The sequence below is a fragment of the Felis catus genome, chromosome D1 (genome assembly GCF_018350175.1).
Source record: "Felis catus isolate Fca126 chromosome D1, F.catus_Fca126_mat1.0, whole genome shotgun sequence".
Lineage (NCBI taxonomy): Eukaryota > Metazoa > Chordata > Mammalia > Carnivora > Felidae > Felis > Felis catus.
Window position 1 is genome coordinate 9,037,361 of NC_058377.1, and position 22,249 is coordinate 9,059,609.

General features: G+C 42.1%; 1 long non-coding RNA gene across 10 annotated transcripts in view; it reads left to right on the plus strand.

Moving 5' to 3' along the window:
• LOC111556558 overlaps window positions 1-22,249 on the plus strand; it is a 415,573-nt gene that overhangs the window by 63,511 nt on the left and 329,813 nt on the right. For 8 of the 10 annotated variants that reach the window (XR_006585899.1, XR_006585905.1, XR_006585900.1 and 5 more), the window contains exons 3-4: window positions 581-821; window positions 11,992-12,111. This is a non-coding gene — a long non-coding RNA (uncharacterized LOC111556558). Of the gene's footprint in view, window positions 1-580; window positions 822-7,204; window positions 7,348-11,991; window positions 12,112-22,249 lie in introns of those variants that run through there. The other 2 variants (XR_002736057.2, XR_006585901.1) reach the window with 2 other exon arrangements.

Genomic DNA, 22,249 nt, shown 5'->3' on the forward strand with positions numbered 1-22,249 from the left:
AAGGTTTAGCAGAGTGGCAGGAAAAAAAGGACTATTTGGCTTCATGTTCACATAGAGCCTCAAGGCCCAAGTTTTGTTCTGATCTTTGGATGAGGTTTATTTGGTCACAGAGAGATCCACTGACAGGACCGAAGAATAAAAGGCCCACTGGGAAGCTTTAACTTTTCTATGACTTGCCTAAAGGTGTTTTGACATTTTTACATATACCAGGAACGCACTGGAAAAAGCACAGACCTTTCTCAACCTTTGACAAAATCTGGGTGACACAGTTAATATGAGATCATTGTTAATAGATGCTCACGGAGTAGTATCTATGGTTTTAATTCTGTGTTTCATATCCACAGTGAGAGTTTAAATGGGTTGGTTAGGAGAAGAAACTTAGTACCTTAAGGAAAAAAGAGTCATTTATAATTTTTTAAAAAATTAAATATATGACTATGCATGGATTGGAGCCAGAACAGAAAACCAGTTCCAGAGTCTTTTTCATCTCCTTGTTTCTCTCTTGTGGCCTATTGTATAGTTCCCCTCTTGTCTTAGTTTCTTTCCACATTCTTCTCCATTTCCTTCTCATTCTTTCCAGGTCAAATCCCGGAGGAACTTCGCTCGGCTAGCTTGGCTCACCATTACTACCTTTGTTGGGTGAGGCTCTTTGAATTAATGCACCTAGTGGGTTTCTCGTCCACTTCACCTACCATTGATTCAACTGGCAGCCAGTGCTTTGCAGAGAACAGCCCAGCTCTGCCTCCCTTGGCAGGGGCAGGTCTGCAGGTTCCCAGCAGAAGAGAAACTTGACTGACAGATCCAGGACACCTAAGTGTCAGGTGTGTGAGTATGAGGGAGGGAAATTGCCTTGAGCAGATCAGTGGCTTAGCCTCAGAGGCCTCCTATGCTCTCATAGTTGCAAAACCCCCCCATCATTGTACTTTTACTATGAACAAGATTTTCTCTCGCATATATATATGAGGTGTATATATATATATCCAGTTTCTCAGAGACTCCAAAAAGGAGTAGCAAAGAGTTCTGGTCTTGGGGGTGGGGTGGAAAGGCTCATAAGGGCAAAGCATTTCAAAGGATTTCTCTTAAGATTGTTGAAATTTGAGCCTACAGTTGAATTTCATTTTCCATCTCAAATCCCAGATCCCATTCTGCCACTTACCAGCTGTGAGACCTTGAGAAAGTGTATTTCGTCTCTATAATGGGCATAATGCTCCATTATATCTACTTCCACACTTTGTGAGGATTAAATGGGATAACACATGTAAAGTGCTTAACCCAGTTCCTGGCACACAGCAGAGGCTCTGTATGTTTTAGCAATTTTTTTATGCAATTACTTGATTGCTGTGCACTTACTTAATCAACGTTTATTCAGAGCTTATCCTGTGTGAGATATTTCTCTAAAGTACTTAAGGTACCCAAAATGATTTAAAATTTTAAACATTGAAGTGATACTTAAAAGTTTAACAACCATCCGAGTTATACTACTAACTTTTTGAGCAAAGCTCCCACAAATGCAGAATCTTCTAGGATCAATGAGTTTGGGTATTGTTCTAAGCTACAGACCAAAGAAATTCTTTCTAAAAAGTTCATGACAGTGAATTGACGTAATTGAGATGGAATTTTTCTTGAAAGCAAATTTTTAAGTAATGATTAAAGTTCATAGTATTTAAATAGACTGGGAAATTATGCCAAATGAGACACCATCAAGCTTCAGAAACCATACACTGCTTAAAAGTTTTGAAACTGAATAATTTTTTACATGACATTTCTTCTCAAAACAAACATTTTTCCCCCTTGAATGAAAAATGCTATGCTAACTCATATCCTCCCCAAACACTCCTTGCCCTGCAATAACTTATCAGTGTGTGCACAGGATGGGGAAAAAAAAAAAAAAGCTAAGGAAGTAGTTTTCAGTTTCAAGTTTCCAAAGGGTGATTATAAATAACAACCAGTGTGTTTGAACAATGGTGTTTTCTAGTTAATTTAATTTTTTTGTTTACTTGGGAATTAACTCTGATACCCTTTCCATTTTGATCCATGTTGAAATTTACTGGAGGATGGTGAATGGTGCGGGGTCATGAGCAGGGCTGTTAATTCTTACACAAGACATTCAAGAAACATTTGTTGAGTGTACTGAGCTATAGATGTACACGGTAAAGAGGACTGGGCAGATGTGTTGACTCCAAGATATGCTCGGAGGAGTCTTCAACCTCTTTTATAGCAACCCCCAGTAAAAAGATACATTTTATATTGCAAACCATTTACCAACACACACACACACACACACACACACACACACACACACACACACACACCCATATAAATAGTTGAAAGAAAGCTTTTGCAAACCTGTACTTACCAGCTGCAATGCTGTATTATTTTTACACTAATCTATTCTATTTCCTTTTTGAAAAGAATGCTATCTGTGACCTACTAAATTGATTTCATGACCTGTCATTGAACTATGATGTATAGCTTGAAATACTCTGTTTTGAAAAACAATTCTCTTATGTTGGCCTGTTTCATTGTCATTTGCATAATTCACTTAAGCATAGTACTCAGGAGGATAAAGCTTTTCTAGTTATTTCCTTTCTCTTTAGAAAAACTGAGCCAAATTTCTTGTTTAATACTACGATTTCAATTTGGATTAATTTAGTTTTGGTTACTATTACTTCAGTGACAGCCTATTCCTGAAGATTTGACCTTAAAGAAATTGCTAAATTTGACTTACCAAAGTATCCAAAACGGAGAGGATTCAATGGTTAATGAAAATTTTTGAAAATAAGAAATTGTAAGATTACAGTAAAATAACCTTGAAGCACCTGACATGAAATTAAGATTTAAAAAGAATCTAAGAAAGAACGCCCCATCAAGCCAATGAATGACCTGAATACATTCTAGAGTCCTTTCTTTTGTGGTCTACTCATTGTTGGTTTTTCCTGGCATCAGGAATCATTACTGTGGTATCCTGGTCCGATTCCCTGTTACGGGGTATGCAGTGCATATGTTTTTCAAAAGAGTTTTTTTTAACACAAACCCAGTATGTCAGAGCCTTGAGATTTGCAGAGCTTAAAACCTCATATATGGACAAAAACAGCTTCTTCCACTTTCTTTGGCTCTTTTATTAAAGGCTTAATTTGTCATGGGTGGGGAGGTGACGGAGGGGTGGAACAGAGGTGGTTTTCACAAACAATGATGTGGCTAGTTGTCCAGGGTGGGAATGTTCTATCAAGCAGGCAAGCTCCCAGGTATTTATTGAGTGCCTGCTGGATTCTTAGCCAGCCTCGTTCTGCTAAAACCATTAAGTGCTAAACTGTCATGGTACACATTGCAAAACCTCCAATTTCTTTTCCTACAGCTGCCGTGTGGCTCTTTATATAGCCCAAGGGGCGTATTGTGCAACAGAATCCGGCACTCCAGGCATTGTGTTCCTGGTGCCATTGGAAGTGATGGGGCAGACTTGAAGGATCATGGAAGCAAATATTCAGTGCACATTTATTCCCAGGCCTGACTCAAAAGGGCTGTGTGATTTGAGGAATTACCCCAGCCGTGCTTCCTTATTCCCAGAGCGTCAAACCACAGGGCAGTTGGGCTGATGTGTTTGCACCTGCGTGGTGTCTGTACCATTGTTACTGTCACCCTGAGTCACTGGGCGTTAGTGACCGCCTTGTGGGCTGCAACAGTGTAGGTGGGGGTGTCGGTCGCCGTAGGGCTGGGGTGGGTTGACTTTGGTTCATATTTTGATCCTGCCACACCACACCAGCTCTGTGACGCCCGACACTTCACTGGAGTCCACCAGGAACTGGTTTCCCTAGCTATAAAATGGGGCAACAGTACCTACCAAGTAAGGTTGTTGACAAGTTAAAAGAAAATAAAAAATATGAGTTACCCTGTATCTAATGCTTACTCTGTGCCTGGCCTGTACAGTTCTGAGGGCTTTTCCCATTACACGTATGAACTCACTCAATTCCCAGCCTGACCCTATGGGGTAGGTATTATCGTTTCCATTTTCCAGAGGAGGCTGAGTTGGATTTGTGCAGGATGGCACAGGCAGGGAGCAGCAGAGCAGGGGTACGAACCCAGGCAGCCCATCTCCATAGCCCACACTCTTCACACACAGTATTGGTGTGGACCTCCGGAACACAAAACTGTTTTGAAAAGGTTCCGTGGCGTCCCAGATTCATTCCGTGAATAGTCAACACACTTTCCTCGGTGCCACTTGGGTGTGAGGCCCTGTGCTGGGTGCTGTGGGAAAGCCCAAATAGTACGTTGTTGTCACATGTAATGGGTTTCCGTCTAAGGGAGGGAGCTAAGTGGAGATGGCTACATTAATTTTGGGGATGAGCAGGGACTGGGAATGAAGTGGTGGAGGCTGCTGATTGGCTAAGAGTGAGGTAGAATGAAGGGAGGGCTCAGGGATACTGCCGAAGTGTCAGGCTTGGACGTTAAGAGAATGGAAATGCCATTAACGGCATGGGGAGGTGCAGTGGAGCCTAGCACCCTGGGACGGGGGAATGGTAAGGGGAAGGTGGTGCTGGTCACAGTGACTTTACCTCTAGTGTTGGTTGTCAAACAGAACATGCAGTGAACACGTTTGTTCCTTGTTAATTCACTCCACAAATGTTTAATGAGCATCTATTTTGCGTCATGGGCTCTTAGGCAGGCTCTGAAGTCCTTCCCATCCCAGAGCTCACATTGATTGTGAATTTATAGCAAAAGGCTTTAAAACTGTTAGTCTTTGGTGTGTGATAAAACTGTTAGTCTTTGGTGTGTGATTTCCCCTCTCAATTTTATTTGCTGTCTCTGTCTTCACTGATAGCTCACATTAGTACCTGGGGCGAGAGCATAAATAGGGGTCTAGGTACTCGTCACTGCACACCTCTTAATTTTTTAAGTTACAGTCAGGATAACAAACTGTTAGATAAAAGACATTCTATCTTCCTACTTGGACAAAAGTACCCCCTAAGCACTTGGGAGGCCAGGTTTGAGTTAACCATAGTTACTCAGCTTGGGGTTTTCTGTACTGTTTAGAGAGATAGCACAGGTCTGTGGCCCCTCTTCCTCCCTGCCTCAGGCACTAGTTGAGCGACCTTGGGGGCACGCAAGGGGACATCCCTCCTGCATGTTTAAGCCTTGTTCACCTCCCACATGCCACTAGTAGCCACTTGGTGGCAGTCCTTTGGGCCTAGCCCAGTCTGCCCTCAGGAGAACTGACCCAAGAAAGGCTGCAACTGGCCCCAGAAGTGGGATTGAGGCCATTGGTTTAGGAAATTCTAGAGTTCCAAGAACCTGGAAGTAGGGACACAGGCTCTGTGGACTTTTTGCCTCGTGCGGAGGAGCCGATAGCAGAGGCCTGAATGTAGCCTCTAAGGTGTGGAGCTGAAGACAGGACCCCACTTGCCTTATGTCTGGGATGTTATTGCTTTATTAGGATCTTGTTGTTTGTGCTTTGATAATCTACCAGTAAACAGCACAAATATGTTCCTACAAGATTAGTGTGAGCCCTTATCTAAACTTTAATGCCTGTCATAAAGTAAAGTTTTTCAGGTATTTCTTTTTGTAAACCTTGCCCAGAAAGCAAGCAAACAAGCAAGCAAGCAAGCAAGAAAAAGAAATGGAGGGAGGGAGGGAGGGAGGAAGGAAGGAAGAAAGAGAAAGAAAGAAAGAAAGAAAGAAAGAAAGAAAGAAAGAAAGAAAGAAAGAAAGAAAGAAAGAAAGAGAAAGAAAGAAAGAAAAGAAAGAAAGAAAGAAAAGGAGAAAAGAAAAGAAGAAAAAGAAAAGAAGAAAAAGAAAAGGAACAGCAAAAAGGCATTCATGACTCTGGTCTTAGTTTTAGCAGCTGCTAAAAAAAAACGTTCTCGGGTATTTAACAACCAAACCAAACTGAGACAGACGCTGCTCCCTTTGCTGTAACTTCTGCAGACGTTGTCGTTCCACATAAGTTCAGGGAAGCCCCTGATTTGCATTATTGCAATTTTCCGTTTACTGCAATTTATCTCTCTCATGATTCCTCCTAATAATTAATTTCCTACATTTGTAATTTGTTGCCTGTTATCAAAGCTGCTTCACAGCACCTCATTGTTTGCTGAGATCTCAGTCTGAAAATCAGAAAGCATCACCTTCAGATGTTATTAATGAAGAGTTCATTAGTTCCGTTAAGTTCAAAACCATGCATTCCACCCATTGTGCCAGATTTTGTGTTTGCCTGTAGAAAGAGCTGAGTGGCTGGGACCTGGTTCCTCCCTTTCAAGAGCTCACAGGCTGGTGGTTGAGACAGACGTGTGAGCACATCAATTACAAGAACACACAACAAACATTACTACAGGGGGAGCTCTGTGGGGAGGGAGGACTACGGCATTGACACTTAGACCTGGGGGATTCTGAGAAGATCTCGCTGAGGAGTGGGCATTTCCGTTGGGTCTTAAAGATGAGTAGGAGTTGGCCGGACAAGTAAGACGATCATTGTTGTCCATTTTCCTTTTGAATTATTATTATTTTTTTCTACTTGTATATAATTCATGAGATGTCTGGATCTTCTAATGCCGTTGCTCATGAATTAGATTTTTCTGTGTTTTCTTATTGTTCACCCAGTGTCTCATGTATGGAACAGAGTTTTGTGTATAAGTGTCAGTGTTATCATCTATAAAATGGGAACTAGTACCTACTTCATATAGTTGTTTTGACGATCCCCAAAAATATGGTGTGTAGGTGCTTAGCACTGTGTCTGTGTGGGAGTTAGACTTGTGTTTGGCTCTTAGAGCTCCAACTCTCATGGCTTAACCAAGTCGGGGTTTGTTTTCCTGGCGAATTAGGAAGTCCCGGGGGAAGCAGTGCAGGGCTGGTGTAGAGACTAGGATAGTTCCAGTGTCCCAGAATCCTGTGAACTTTCGTCTCTGCCTTCCTTAGCATATGGCTTCCTTTTTTATGCTTGTTAAGTCATGATAACAAGATGGCCACTCCGCCTCCAGCCTCATGTTCTATTCAGGAAGAAGGAAAGAAAAAGGAAAGGGTAATGCCTGTATCGGGAAAGCCAAAACTCGCCCAGAAATCTCTACGAGACTTCTATTTAGATGTCACAGGCCAGAACTTTTCTCATTGAGAAAAGTTGTAAGGGACTGTAAGGGAATCTGAGAGGGCAGATATTTCAATCCACCCATTTTGACATCATAAGCAGGATTGAGGGTGTCATAGTAAAGAGAAGGACCGAGGATATTGTGCAAGCAGCCAGCAGCCTCTGCTACCCTCAACAGTTGTAATGACCTTGCAGAAGACTCTCGATAAGTGTTTGTACAGTTGGATTAAGCCATCACTCTTCCATTCTGGTCCAGGTCGCCATCATGTCTTGCTACGGTAAGAGTGTCCTAACTGATCACTCCCGCCTCCATTCTTCCCTTTCTACAGTCCGTTTCCCACTGGGGGTCAAAGTGATCTTTTAAAAATGCAAGTTGAACCAAATGTCAGAGCTAAAGCTATAACATTCCTAGAAGAAAAAATAGTGTTAAAGCTCATGACGTTGGATTTGGCAGTGATTTCTTGGATATGTATGACAAAAGCATAGACAACAAAAGAAAAAAAAACAGATAAGTTGGACTACATTAAAACTAAAAACCTGTGCATCAAAGGGCATAACTGAGTAAAAGGCAATTACAAGAATGAGAGAAAATATTTGCAAATCATATATCTGATAAGGAGTTAATATCCAGAATATATATGAAGAGCTCCTACAAGTCAACAACTAAAAACCAAACAACCGAATTGAAAAATGGGCAAAGGATTTGAAAAGATACATCTTCAGGGATGATATACAAAAGGCCAACAAACACATGAAAAGCTGCTCGATCTCATTAACCATTAGGGAAAAGCAAAGGAAAACCACCATGAGACCCCAGCTTACGTTCATTAGGATGAGTGTGGAAAAATAGAAAATAACAGGTGTGGTGAGGATATGGAGAAACTGAAACCCTCACGCACTGTTGGTGGGAATGTAAAAATCATGCACCCGCCGTGAAAAACAGCATGGCAGTCCTCAAAAATTAGAAACAGAGTTACTTATGTTCCAGCAATTCCGCTTCTGAGTATATACCCCAAAGAATTGAAAGCAGGGTCTTGAAGAGATATCTGCACACCCATGATCGTAGCAGCAATATTCACAATAACTAAAAGGTGGGAGCAATGTAAGTGTTCATCAGGAGATGAATAAACAAAATATACACACAAGGGAATATTATTCAGTCTTAAAAGGAGGGAGATTCTGATTCAGACTCATGGTACAGCAAGGATGAGCCTTGAAGACATTTTGCTAAGTGAAATAAGTCACAAAAGGATAAATATTGTAGTATTCTATTTATATGAGATTAGGTATCAAACGTAGTCTCATTCATAGAGCCAGAAAGTGCAATGGTGGTTCACAGGGGCTGAGGGAGGGAGGCAGGAGGAGTTTTTTGTTTTTTGTTTATTTTTGTTTTAGTGGGTATAGTTTCAGTTTTGTGACATGGAAAAGTTCTGCAGATTGGTTGCACAACAATTGTACACTTAAAAATTAAGATGGCAAATGGTACATTTTGTGTTATATGTATTTTACCATAAAAAAGTAAGTCAGATCACAGCATTCTCGCATAGAATCTTCTAGTAGCTCCTCACTGCACCAGAATAAAATCCAAATGACCCCTTTTGAACTATAGGCCCCACTGATTTGTGAACTGCCTACCTCCATGACCTCATGTAATAGCCCTGTCTTTACATGGAATGTGCCAGTGTCACTGATCATCTGTCTCATAGATCAGACCTGCTAAACTCCTTCCCGCCATAAGGCTTTTGCTCTGCTGCTGTCTTTGCTTGGAACATTCTTTTCTATTTCCACACAGTTGGCTCCTCACCATCCAGATGTAGGGTCAAATATTTCCTCTTCAAAGCAATCCTTCCCTAACCCTGTCTAAGGGAGCCCTCTGTCACACCTTAGTCACCATCTATCATATTGCCGTGTTTAATTTATTCATAGCCCTTTTTTGCTGTGTGAAATTATCTGATTTGTTTATTACCTGTCTCCTTCAGCAGAATTGTAAAGCCAGATGACAGCAGAGACTCTGGTGTGCTGCTGCATTCTCAAGGTGGACACACATAGGCCCTGAATAAATATTCAACAAATAATTGAATTCAACTAACATTTATTGGGTTCTCATTATGTTCCAGGCAGTGTACTAGGCACCAAGCAAAAATAAACATTATGTGATTGGCTTCATAATGATCTAGCAGTAGGGTAGAACTTTTCTTAAGACCGGAATCTCAAGGACGACCACCTGTTGAGGACCTGCCTTAGAAAGAAAGCAGACCTATGTGATGTAGGGAGACCCTGATGGCTCAGTTTGAGTCCCTGTTTCAAGTTTCATCCGTGGTTAGCACCCTTAGACTTTTTAATTTCATGAGCCCTTAGATTCCTTTGTATGCTTCTGCCAGTGTGAGCTTGGTTTCTACCCCTTGCAGACCAGAGTCCTGACCCATAAATATGTAAGAGAGTTGTTGTGAAGAGGAATGGGTTCCATGCATTGTGAATGTAAGTGGACGTACATACAGAGATGGAGACAATTGTATTTTCTAGTTCCTCTTAGGAAGGACACAGCATTTATTTGAGAAGGAGAGAACTGAGATAGAGAGATAGAAGTTGAATTTCTTTACATGTGAGAGAAAAGAATCCCCTTATTAATCCAGTAGGAGAGGAAGGAGGAAGAAGAGAGGAGGGAAGGGGTGATGTTGGAGGTCATGAGATGCTGAAATTAATTCAACCTCATAATCCCTACATCATCAATAAAGTCATTAAATCTTCAATGCTTGGGTACAGGTGGATTTGTATGGGTGGGAGGTCCAGGGAACATGTTGCAGGGGCTGGACTTTGTAGTCTGGGTGGACAGGATATAGGCAGTACAAAGGGAGGGGTAGAGAAAGGCCTGATGAAGGACGTCCCAGAAGTCATAGAAAATGTAGAGGAGGCGTTGGAGCCTCTCCAGGCTGTGGATTTGGGCTCCTGTTACATCGCTCAGGATCTCCCAAGAAAGTGCGAGGGGCCCAAGGTGATGTCTATGTACATGTTTTTTGCTTCTATTAAATATATTCTCAGTACCCTGTATTTCATTCATGTGTTAACATAAATAGTTATGTATATACATATTACAGTGTTTTGGCCGTATGTTTATTTTTTATTTTATGCAGAACTTTTCTTCCAAAGCCTTTCAGGCTCTTTTAGAAGTTTCAGTGTATTTTATACATTTCAACCTATTTTAGAAGCTCCATCCTTCTGTTCTGTGATTGCCATAGGGTTGCTGTGATCATCCCACTTTGAATGCTTTCACAGGAATTTGTTTTTCTTCTAAAAACATGGCCCCATGCCAGAACCTGATTATAGAAATCTGAGCCAATGGTCAGTGTCAACTCCAGAAGGAAATGTTATGAATTTCCAACATATTGTATAATCCAGCCTTTCTGAAATGAATGATGCCATTTTAAAAGCAAGAAGTAATCACAGCACATGCTGTGCTCTGTGGCTCGTCATCATCGTGGATCCGAAGACAGACCCTGGACGGATCTTGTACCTGGGACCCAGTCAAACAGGACCCGAGGACAGAGCTGCTGTCCTCCGTGAGGAGAGGCTCATGGCCCTCGGGCTGGAGGATGGCAGTGCCTAGGGATGCTGGTCACACTGCTCTCACATCCTTGTCATTCGGTCCTTTTGGCATCTGTACCATTTGCTACAGAGAGTAAATAGCTGGAGGTGATAGGAAGCAGTTAAAGACAGGCTCTGGTTCAGTCCTAGTTTCCTCTACTTGAAACCTCTTTCCTCTTTAAGCCTCAGTTTCTTCATCTGTAAAATTATGCTAGTTAACACCTATCCTGCAGAGTGTTTGTAAGGATTAGGCACAGTATGGCATACAAAGCACTTAGCCTGGGGTTCCTACTTAGAAGCCTCTCAAAGGGAAGCCATTAAATGTTCTTACTATCATCAGTGCATGGAGGAAAGTTTTCATTGGTGTGAAAAGGCAAATGTATGGAAATAATGAGAGATTGGCAGGAAAAACAAACAACGGGTAGCAGAAACATCTACACAAAATGGGTTACTTTACTAATAAGAAAAGGAAAAGAAAATTGATTTTGAAAAAAATTCAGTTTACTAAAGCACCTCTGGTGGCCTTATAGCCAATAGTCATGACTCTGAAGATGTATATTTCTTCCAACATCTGACTGCACTAGAACAGATGGTTTGAAAACAATACAAGCTAAATTCTAGGAAATTCTACATATTTGGGGGGTGATGATGTGCAACATTTTGAAATAACGGGTAACAGTGCTCACCTGAAACGACCTTGAAACTTGACAAAGCATTTAAAAATAGACTGAACCAAATTTTAATGTTCTGGAAACACGCAGCATTATGAGGCTAGAACAAGTTGTTCGCGGATTAGTTTCATGTCCTGTTCTGGGACTTTATCTATTTATTTTTTTGCACTTAATACTACCAAATGGTAACTTGTGTTATTCTCTAGTGGTATCATGTGTTTTCATTTTATCACAGGACGAGATTATGTTGTCCTTCAGAGCAGGGACCAGGTCTTAAAATTCTTTTGCCACAGTTATAGTACCTGACTGTGAGAGAATTCAGTATGTAGGAGGCGCTAAGTAAACACTTGAAAGAGAGATGTTTCATCTTTCTTTCAGGCTTATAATCCAATTAATTCATTCTCATTCCACATGAAAACCCTAAAATGTCTTCATTATTGTACTAGGAGATAAAGTGTAGAAGGAGCTGGAGAATTCTTAATCTCAAAATGTTTAGTTATTCCTGCAGATTAAAAAATAAACCTAAGCTTCTCTTCCATAATCAGATATAGATGTTTATTACTCAAAAACAAAACAAAACTTTCTCACTGATTTAGTGGCTGACAGATCTCACACTCTATGGTGCTAATTGCCCTATTTATGTCTCTTTTTTTTTTCCATTTGAAACAGAAGTACTGAAGCAAATGCATGACCAGACTGAAGGATGGCTGACTTTCTGTATCAGTTGCTCTACTCTGATGTCTTCTAGAAGAGAGGAGAGTGAGACAGCCACTGGAGTATCTCCAACAGGTAAAGCCCATGTTCTGATAGGGCAATGGCGGTGGAGATAAGAGGTGGGGCCAGTTTCCAAATCTGGATTGAGTTTGTTTGGTTGGAAAGACAGAATTTGTCGATGGCTTGGTGCGAAAGAGGAGTGGAGGGTGAAGCCAAGATTTCTAGCTTGGGGGACAGGAGACTGGAAAGACCACCCACAGAGTCAAGGACAGAAGGAACAGGTTGAAGCATGGTGAGGAACTGGGTAAAATAATTCATAAAAGGACACATTGGGTGTGAATTCATTCTGAGACTTCTGTGGTGTGTGAATACCCCACCTCTTGGTTTTCTCACCTGTAAGGGGTATTATCCCTCCTCGGGCTTTCCTCCACACTCCTCCCAGAGGGTGGAGCCGAGCTCTGATCTTAGCATCCCTTGATTTTTTTTTTCACTTGGCTTGAGTGTCTACTTTCTTCATCTTCAAGATTTATTAGAAAGATTCCAAATTATCTGCAGCCTCTTCCTAAGGACATTATCTTGGAAACAATGTTAGAACATCTGTTTTTCCAACTCAGTATGTGATCTGAGTATCTTCTATTTCCATCTACCTGGAAAGGTTTCAGATTGTGCTTACGTTATGACCTCCTTGAAGGCAGGAAGACTCTCTCTCCTGACAATTGGTTTGAAAGTCTTGCAAGCAAATGGAAATTGTATTCCAAATCAGGGGAGCATTTCATTGAGATCCTGGGGCACGAGAATAAATCCAGTGCTGTAATAGGCAGACCCCCAGAGTGAGGCTCAGAATAATCTGATTTATTGCAGTTGTTCTGCTCCTAATTAGTTGCTTAAATTATTTAATCTCTCCAGGACTCAGTTTACTCAATTATAAAAGTAAGGGACAAGATAATCACAAAAAAAACCAATATAGTTAATATGTTATAGTTAATATGTTAATAGTTCTATGTTATAGTTCTATGTTAATAGTTAATATGTGTATAGATTACTTACTACATGATAGGCACGGTGCTAAGCATATACATGATCTCACTTTCTTATCAGCAATCCTTTGAAGTGGGTACTATTTTCACTTTCCAATTGCAGATGAAAAAACTGAGGCTCGGACAGTTTAAACAAGGTACTGAGGTTCAAAAGCTAGCAAGCGTTGCATCTGAATTCCAATCTGGATCTCTCAAACTCCCAAGCCTTTGCCCTTATCCACTGGATCACTTTTTCTCAAGGTCCCTACCACTTCCTTCTGACATTTTCAAATTTGAAACAACAACAACAAAATTGCAGTGAACAGAATCATGGTGATTTATTCTCCCCTTGCCCAAATCTCACAAGACTGCTGGAGAGCCAAAAAGTCTTTAAAAATGTGAACAAGGCCAGTTCTCGATTTTAATTGATCCTGTAACATGTCGGGAGCCTAGCCCTGTACCCAGGGGAAGATGGGAACCACACACCTCCCTTGCTAGCTCTGAAGGCAGGCCAGGAAGTGCACGAGTGTTTATCATAAGCTGCCACTGTCTTTGCCTCCATGTACTGCTCGTGATTCAGAGGAAAGCACTGTGGACAGGATGTAGATATCATAGCACTGCTCTGAAGCTTCGGTGCTGCCCTGGTGACTGAGAACTGTTGCCTTGGGAACATTCCTGAAGTGAGTTTAAGACATTGCTTGTAGTTACTTGTTGGATGTTGGTTAATGATACCTGCTAGTGCAATAGAGTCTAACGTCTGTGTCAAATCAGTAAGTTTAGAAAAACCACAACACCCTCCCCCCACCATTAATGCAATCCCTAAGCACCTCCTCGGGACCAGTCGCAGGGTAGGTATTGAGGACACAAAGCTGCACTAGACGTTGAATGTACCCTCGGGAGCCGTGGGGAGGAGACAGACACACCAAAAATACAGCCCTGCTGAGGGAAGCACAGTGCACTGAGAACAGAGTAGGCTGAACCTAAAATAATTCCATGGAGGAGTTAAATTTGTGGCTGAAGGTCCCTAAATAGAGGTTCTATGTCCCCTTTCTGGATACTCATCACTGAACTAGATATAAATCTATAGCAACTTTTATGCTGCTATCTAAGAGAGAAGCTGATGGATAGATGTGGCTGGAAAGTGAAAAATATGCCATCAAACCAGAGAAGACCCTTCAGGGTCTTATGAGTGCCCGTGGAAGGCTTTCTGTCAAGAACCATGTATTTTCAGAAACTAGGCCACAAACACTGGCAATTTTTAATATAACAAGACTGTAGAAATGGAATGCAGGACTGTGTTACCTCAGACTTGTTCTTCAGTCTGCTACAGCATGTAGCGAAGCCCAGATGGTTCCAGGTGGGTCCGAGGACTGTGCTCCGCAAATGACTTAGGGGCCAAGGTTGATGGAGGTTCCACCCCCTTTAATACACACTTTCCATCATTGTCCCGGGCATACATATCTGGCCAGGGTAAGGGGAAAGAGCATAGGGGATATTACATAAGAGGATTTTACAGGCTAGGCTGACCGGGAAGTGATACAAATCACCTCTGGTCACATTCAGTGTCCGGGCTTACTGCTAAGTGGCCAACGGTGGCTGGGAAAGGCAACCCACCCATTCGTGATGCCAGGAAGAGAGGAAATAGTTGGTGGATAGCAAACAGTTTTTGCCACAACCATGAATGGGGAATGGAGAACTAAGCCAGAGAGGCTTCTGGAGACCCACCTGAGAGAAGAAAAAGCTGGAGGGAAGAGAACAGGATACCCTCTGCTGAAACAGTTTATGTTCCCCACTTCCTCTCCCAGGGAATAAGGCCGAGTCACAAAGCAGCAAATGCCTCCAGAATTTGCAGCCTGAAGTCGTCTAGAAACCTGTGTGTCTATATGCAATGTATACCTTTAGTGTATGCTATGAGTATTACATGGTGTATTCTGATTATTATGCTCCTTGTTAGGAGTTCAAATGTCACCCATCCCTTAACCATAACCATAACCATAACCATAACCATAACCATAACCATAACCATAACCAGAAGAAGAAGGAGGAGGAGGGGGAGGAGGGAGAGGAGGAGGGGGAGGGGGAAGAGGGAGAGGAGGAGGAGGAGAGGGAGGAGGGAGAGGGGAAGGAGAAGGGGAAGGGGGGGAGAGGAGGGGGAGGGGGAAGAGGAGGAGGAGGAGGAGAAGAAGAAGAAAAGGAGCTATTAGATATTGAACTGTCACTGGCCAAATTGAGTTTTCTCAACAAAACAATCAAGTAGCTACTATTATTATAAAGATTTTGCAGATGGGTGCGCCCGGTGGCTCAGTTGGTTAAGCGTCCAACTTCTTTTCAGGTCATGATCTCATGGTTGGTGAATTTGAGCCCCGCTTTGGGTTCACTGCTGTCAGCGCAGAGCCAACTTCTGGTCTTCTGTCCCCCCTCTCTCTCTGCCCCTCCCCTGCTCATGAACGCTCTCTCTCTGTCTCTGTCTGTCTCTCAAAAGTAAATAAATTTAGGGGCACCTGAATGGCTCAGTTGGTTAAGTGTCTGACTTCAGCTCAGGTCATGAGGCCACAGCTCTTGGGTTCGAGCCTTGCGTTGTGCTCTATGCTGATAGCTGGGAGCCTGGAGCCTGCTTCAGATTCTTTGTCTGTCTGTCTCTCTCTCTGCCTCTCCTCCACTTGCACTTTGTCTCTCACTCTCTCAAAAATAAATAAACATTAAAAAAACTTTTAAATTTTATATAAATAAATAAATAAACAAATAAACAAACAAACCTAAAAAAAAGAATTTTGCAGATGAGGAAATTCAGGCTTAGGAAAGTTGTATTATTAGCAGTTAACATAAATCAGATAATGTTACTCTTATGCTTAAAAAATTTAGTGGCTTCCTGTTGTGATTAGAATAATCCAGCCTCCTTACTTTGGCCTCCATGCTCTCTATAATATGGCCCAACTTATATCTGTCGTTCCTTTCCTTCTTTCTCTATGCTCTAGTCTCAAGGGCCTTCTTTTTGTGTGAAACTCCAAATTAATCTTGCCTTAGAGCCTCTGGACTTTCTTTTCCCTTGGCCCCGGATTCCTCAAATGCCTAGATTGTTTTTGTTAATCGGACTGCAGGTCAAATCCCATATCTTGAAAGAGGCCTTCCCTGACTATTCTATTTAAATTAGCATTTTCTTCCCCCGAATTGTTCTCTGTCATCTTCCTCTGTATCATTTTGTTCATGGCATTTATCTCCCTACAACTGTTTTGGTAGTACATCTAGTTTGCTCTCTCCCCTCTCACTGTAAAGCCCCCAAGAATGATGCCCCTGCCCATTTTGTCCGCTGCTGTGTTCCCAGAGCCTAGGACAGCACTTGGCACAGAGGGCACCTAGTAACTATTGCTGAATGAATAAAGAAAAGAGTAATGCAACCCATGTTATAAGATTTAGCAAGGGACGGAGCTGGTATTCAAACTCTGTTCTTGCTTATATTAAAAACAGTTTGTGACCGTCTACTATAAAGCCCGCTAGGCATTCAGTAAACACTGTTGTTTGGACCCAGCAGCAAGAGAACTTGACACATCTTAGCGCCATCAGTGACTGCTCGTCAGGATGCCCCATTTGCGGGCTCTGTCATTTGCGACAAGCTACACAATCCTCCAAGTCTGAATTTCTCTGTCTATGCAAAGGGGTATAAAAATACCACTTATCTCATCCGTGTGGGGATTAAATGAGACAAGCATATGAAAACTTCTCTGAAGACTTTAAAACATGATATGAATGTTTATTTTTGTCAGGAAGAAAAAGAAATACACATTGTCTTCCTCAGTCCTTTCCATGGCGTGTTGTAGGAGGGCAGGGGGATGTGGTGGGAGGAGGAGGGGGTGGGAAGGGAGACGCTGAGCTCGATTTGGACCATCTCAGACCGGACGGGTGCACCGAGGTTGGGCCTGAGTACAGTCCTGTCGCAGCGTTCACGTCCGCTGATGCTGGGCACGGTTTCCGTGTGGTAGACCTGCCGAAGGGAAAATTAGTTTCCCTGAGAACATGACCCCACCAGTGGTTCACTCCTTAGTTGGAAGAAGCCTCCATGTCCCAATGTGCAGACCCAATTGCGCCCAGTAGGGAGATGCTATGGGGAGGGTAAGTAATTGCATTTTGTGACACCAGGTTCCGGTTTACTGCCACACAGCTTGAAGTGAAATTGTCTTTTTTTATTTTTAAAAATGTTGTTTATTTTAAAAATGTTTATAAATGTTTATTTATTCTCTGAGGGAGAGAGAGAGAGAAGGGGAGAGAGAGAGAGCAAGAGGGCCCGAGCAGGGGAGGGGCAGAGAGAGGGAGACACAGAATCTGAAGCAGGCTCCAGGCTCTGAGCTCTCAGCACAGAGCCTGACGTGAGGCTTGAACCCACAAATGGCGAGATCATGACCTGAGCCCAAGTCGGACGCTTAACCAACTGAACCACCCAGGCACCCCCCTGAAGTGAGTTTGTAATAGCAGCGAAGGCGATACAGAGCGGGTGGGATTTTGCCAGATTTCTCTAGCGATTCTTTGAAGACTTCAGGACACTGAGTTGTCTTTGCTACCTTTTTACAAGTTTGAGAATACACAAGCAAGGTGATTAATTTCTGCCTTAAACAGATTCTTAACTTGTTTTCCTGTGTGTTGAGGAGGAGTGGGCAGGGTCCTAAATGATCTCTCCCTCTTGCTTATTTTACAAAGAACACAATGAGATGCTTGTCTAAGCTTAGGAAGCTCTTTGGTGGCAGAGTTGGGACTAAAACTCAAGTCCTCTGACTCTCAGAACAGTGTTCTAGCCACCACATATGTTCCACTAAATGTATGTTGGAACACAGTGGGTTTTTTGAGCTTGGACTTGTTCCCTTATTTGTCTCCTGTCACATGCGGTTCTTCACTTTAACACTGCCTCCGGCAGAAAACTATGGACACCTCTGTCTCGTAAGCCTCTGTGTATTCCCCTTTCTGAAAATCATCACAGATTTAGAGGTTTGCTTGAAGAAAAGTCCAAAAGTTTTGGAGCTGCGACAGAGCTGGGGAGCTCAAAGTGTAAGTGGAAAATATGCTAAGTTTCTCCCTAGTAGTGCTTTTCAGCTGAAGAAGGCAGTGACATTTTATTTTTTTCTATTTGTTTTTCCTTTTTTATTTTAGAGACAGAGAGTGAGAGAGTATGAGTGTGGGAGAGGGGCAGAGGGATGGAGAGAGAGAGAGAGAGAGAGAGAGAGAGAGAGAGAGAGAGAGAGAGAGAGAGATATTCCAAGGCAGCCTCTATGCTCAGTGTAGAGCCCAACGCGGGAGACACCAGGACCCGGGGGTCACAACCAGAGCCGAAATCAAGAATCAGGTGCTCAGGGTGCCTGGGTGGCTTGGTCTGTTGGGTGTCTGACTTTGGCTCAGGTCATGATTTCACGGTCCGTGAGTTCGAGCCCCGCGTCGGGCTCTGTGCTGACAGCTCAGAGCCTGGAGCCTGTTTCCGATTCTGTGTCTCCCTCTCTCTCTGCCCCTCCCTGTTCATGCTCTGTCTCTCTCTGTCTCAAAAATAAATAAACGTTAAAAAAAAAATTAAAAAAAAAAAAAGAATCAGGTGCTCAACTGACTGAGCCACCCAGGTGCCCCAAGGCCATGACATTTTAAAGAATGACTTCGTATCTTCTATCAGCTTGAGTTAATAGAATTTCTAAATTATTTGCGTTGTAGACTTTCTTTCTCCTGCATGAATTGAGAAGCTAGTATTTTTTTTTCAATTCAAAAATTCTAATTGTAGTAAAATACACGTAACATGAAATTAACCATTTCAAGTATACAATTCAATAGTGCCAATTATATTCACGTTATTATGCAGCCAATATCCAGAATGTTTTCATATTGCAAACCTGAAACTCCATACCCATTAAATAGCAACTCCCCATTTCTCCCTACCCCCCACCCTCTGGCAATCACCTTTCCACTTCTGTCTCCGTGACTTTGACTACTCCAGGTACATCACGTAAGTGGAATCATACAGTATTTGTCTTTTTGTGACTAGCTTATTTGACTCAGCTTAATGTCTTTAAGGTTCTTATATGGTATAGCATGTGACAGAATTCCCTTCCTAAAACTGAGTAAGATTCCATTGTCTGTGTATACCACATCTTGTTTCTCCATTCCTCTGTTGATGGACACTTGGGTTACCTCTACCTCTTGACTATTGTGAATAATGGCTTCTATGAATATGGATGTATGACTATCTCTTCAAGACCCTGCTTTCAATTCCTTTGGGTGTATACTCAAGGAGAGGAATTGCTGGGTCATAATTAACTCTCTATTTTATATTTTTGAGGAACTGATAGGCTGTTTTCCATAGTGACTGTACCACTTATATTCCCACCCTCAGTGCCAGGGTTTCAATTTCTCCACATCCTCACCAACAAGTATTTTCTGTTTTTTTGTTTTTTGTTTTTTTTTTTTTTTTTGCAAGTAGTCATCCGAATGAACATGTGGCATCTCACTGTAGTTCCTATTGTATTTCATTAATGACTAGTGGTGTTGACCATCTCCTTATATGCTTACTGGCCATCTGTATATCACACCTAGAGAAACATCAACTACAGTCTTCTGCTTGTTTTAAAATCTCGTTATTTATTTTTGTTGATGTTGACTTGTAGGAGTTTTTTATGTACTCTGGATATTAATCCTTTCTCAGACATATGATTTGCAAATATTTCTCCCATTCTGTGGGTTGCCCTTTCAACTCTGCTGATTGTGTCCTTTGATGCGCAGAAGTTTTCATTTTTCGTGTGATCCATTTTATCTATTTTTTTCTTTCGTTGCCTATGCTTTTGGTGTCCCATCTAAGAAATCATTGCCAAATCCAATGTCATGAAGATTTTCTTTGGTTTCCTTCTAGGAGCTTTATAGTTTTAGCTCTTAGGTTTATGTCTTTCAATAATTTTGAGTTAATTGTTGTATAGGGTAGAAGGTAAGGATCTACATTTACTCTTTTGCATGTGGATCTCCCAGTTTTTCTAAAACCATTTGTTGAGACTGCCCTCTCTCCATTGAATGGTCGTGGGACCCTCGCATAAAGTCATTTGACCGGGGCACCTGGGTCGCTCAGTTGGTTAAGCGTCCGACTTCAGCTCGAGTCATGTTTTCACAGTTTGTGGGTTCAAGCCCCGCATCAGGCTCTGTGCTGCTGGCTCAGAGCCTGCACTCCTGCTTTGGATTCTGTATCTCCCTCTCTCTCTGTCCCACCCCCACTCACGCTCTGTCTCTCTCTCCCTCAAAAATAAACATTAAAAAAAAAAAGGGAAGTCATTTGACCATATATACAAGTATTTATCTGTAGGCTGTCTGTTCTATCCTCTTGGTCTATATATACATCTTAGGTCAGTACCGTCATGTTTTAATTGCTGTAGTTTCATAGTAAGTTTTGAAATCAGGGAATGTGAGGCCTCCAACTTTGCTCTTCTTTTTTCAAGATCGTTCCCACCTCTTCAGAGTCCCTTGAGATTCAACCTAAATTTTAGGATGGATTTTTTCTATTTCTGCAAAAATGCTGTTGGGATTTTGATAGAGATTGCATTAAATATGTAGACTGCTTTGGGTAATATTGACATCTTCACAATAGTCTTCCAGTCCATAAAAATGGATTGTCTTTCCGCGTCTCTGTCTTTAATTTCTTACAGCAATTTTTGTAGTTTTCAGTGTATCAGTCTTTTGCCTCCTGGGTTAAATTGATTTCTAGATATTTGTGTGTATGTGTGCTATTATAAATGGAATTGTTTTCTTTTTGGATTGTTCATTGTTAGTGTATAGAAATACAACTTTTTTGTGTGTCTTGCAACTTTGCTTGGTTTATTAGTTATAATAGCATTTCTGTGGAATCTTTTAGGTTTTCTACAGATGAAATCATGTCATTTGCAAACAGAGATCATTTTGTTTCTTCCTTTCCACGTGGGACACCATATGTTTATTTATTGCCTAACGGCTCTGTCTCGAACTTCCAGTGCTATGTTGAATGGGAGTGCTGAAAGCAGCCATCCTTGTTACTGAATAACACAATTATCCTGTGTCAAAGGAAATAGCAATATATAGCAAACTGATTTCAAAGGAGAATATTGAAGCTGATAAAAGCCAGACAGAGGGATTTCTGTAGGGCTGTTCTTAGACTCACATTGCTTTTCCCCTCCCTGTGTGCTCCAGCAGGGGCAGTGACCTAGGCCATAATCATATTCATCAAATATTCATGGGTGAACACATGCTAATCTAGGCAGTGAAGGTTTAGGGAACAAGACATCAAAGTCCCTGCTCTCATGGAGCTTACAGTCTAGTTTGGGCATATGTGTGTGTGAGAAATAAACTATAAGGAAAACTTGGGAAGTGTTAAGTCCTACAGAAAACATGCAGTGGGGTTGATGAATAAGTAATGACGTGGAGGCAGTTAAGGGCATCTTATTTGGAGAAGTGACACTTGAGCCACGATGTAAATGAAGCCCCTGTGGCCTTGTGACAAGCGGGAGGCAGCGTTCTAGACAGAGGAACCACAAGTGCATGAGTCTATGGCAAGAACAAGTTTGGCATGCTCGAGCAGGAGAAAGAAGGCCAGTGAGGCTGGCGCAGAGCGAGTGAGGACAAAGTGACAGGAGATGAAGTCAGAGAGGTTGGCTGGAGCCAAGTCCTGGAGGGCCTTGTGGAATAAGGGAAGGATTTATTCCTAGAGTGGTGTGATTGGAATCTACATTAAAAAAAATTTTTTTTAACGTTTATTTATTTTTGATCCAGAGAAAGACAGAGCATGAACAGGGGAGGGGCAGAGAGAGAGGGAGACACAGAATCTGAAATGGGCTCCAGGTGCCGAGCTGTCCACACAGAGCCTGACGGGGGGCTTGAACTCACAGATCATGAGATCATGACCTGAGCCAAAGTCGGACACTTAACCGACTGAGCCACCCAGGCGCCCCAGAATCTACATTTTAAAGGCGTTCTCCATCCATGTGCTGCCGTACAGAGTGGGTATGAAGATAATGGATCGTACCCATGTTGTTCTCACACCTTCCCTTGCCCAGTTGTTGTCATTCATTGAGCACAGGGCCCTGGCCCAGACAGAGGCTTGTCTTTATTCTCATACCAGGCATGAATTTCCAGCCAGCTTTCCAGGACTGCAGGGGTGATGAGAGAAGAATGGAAACAGAGACAGTGAAGAGGGAAGACCAAAACTCAATTTTCATATG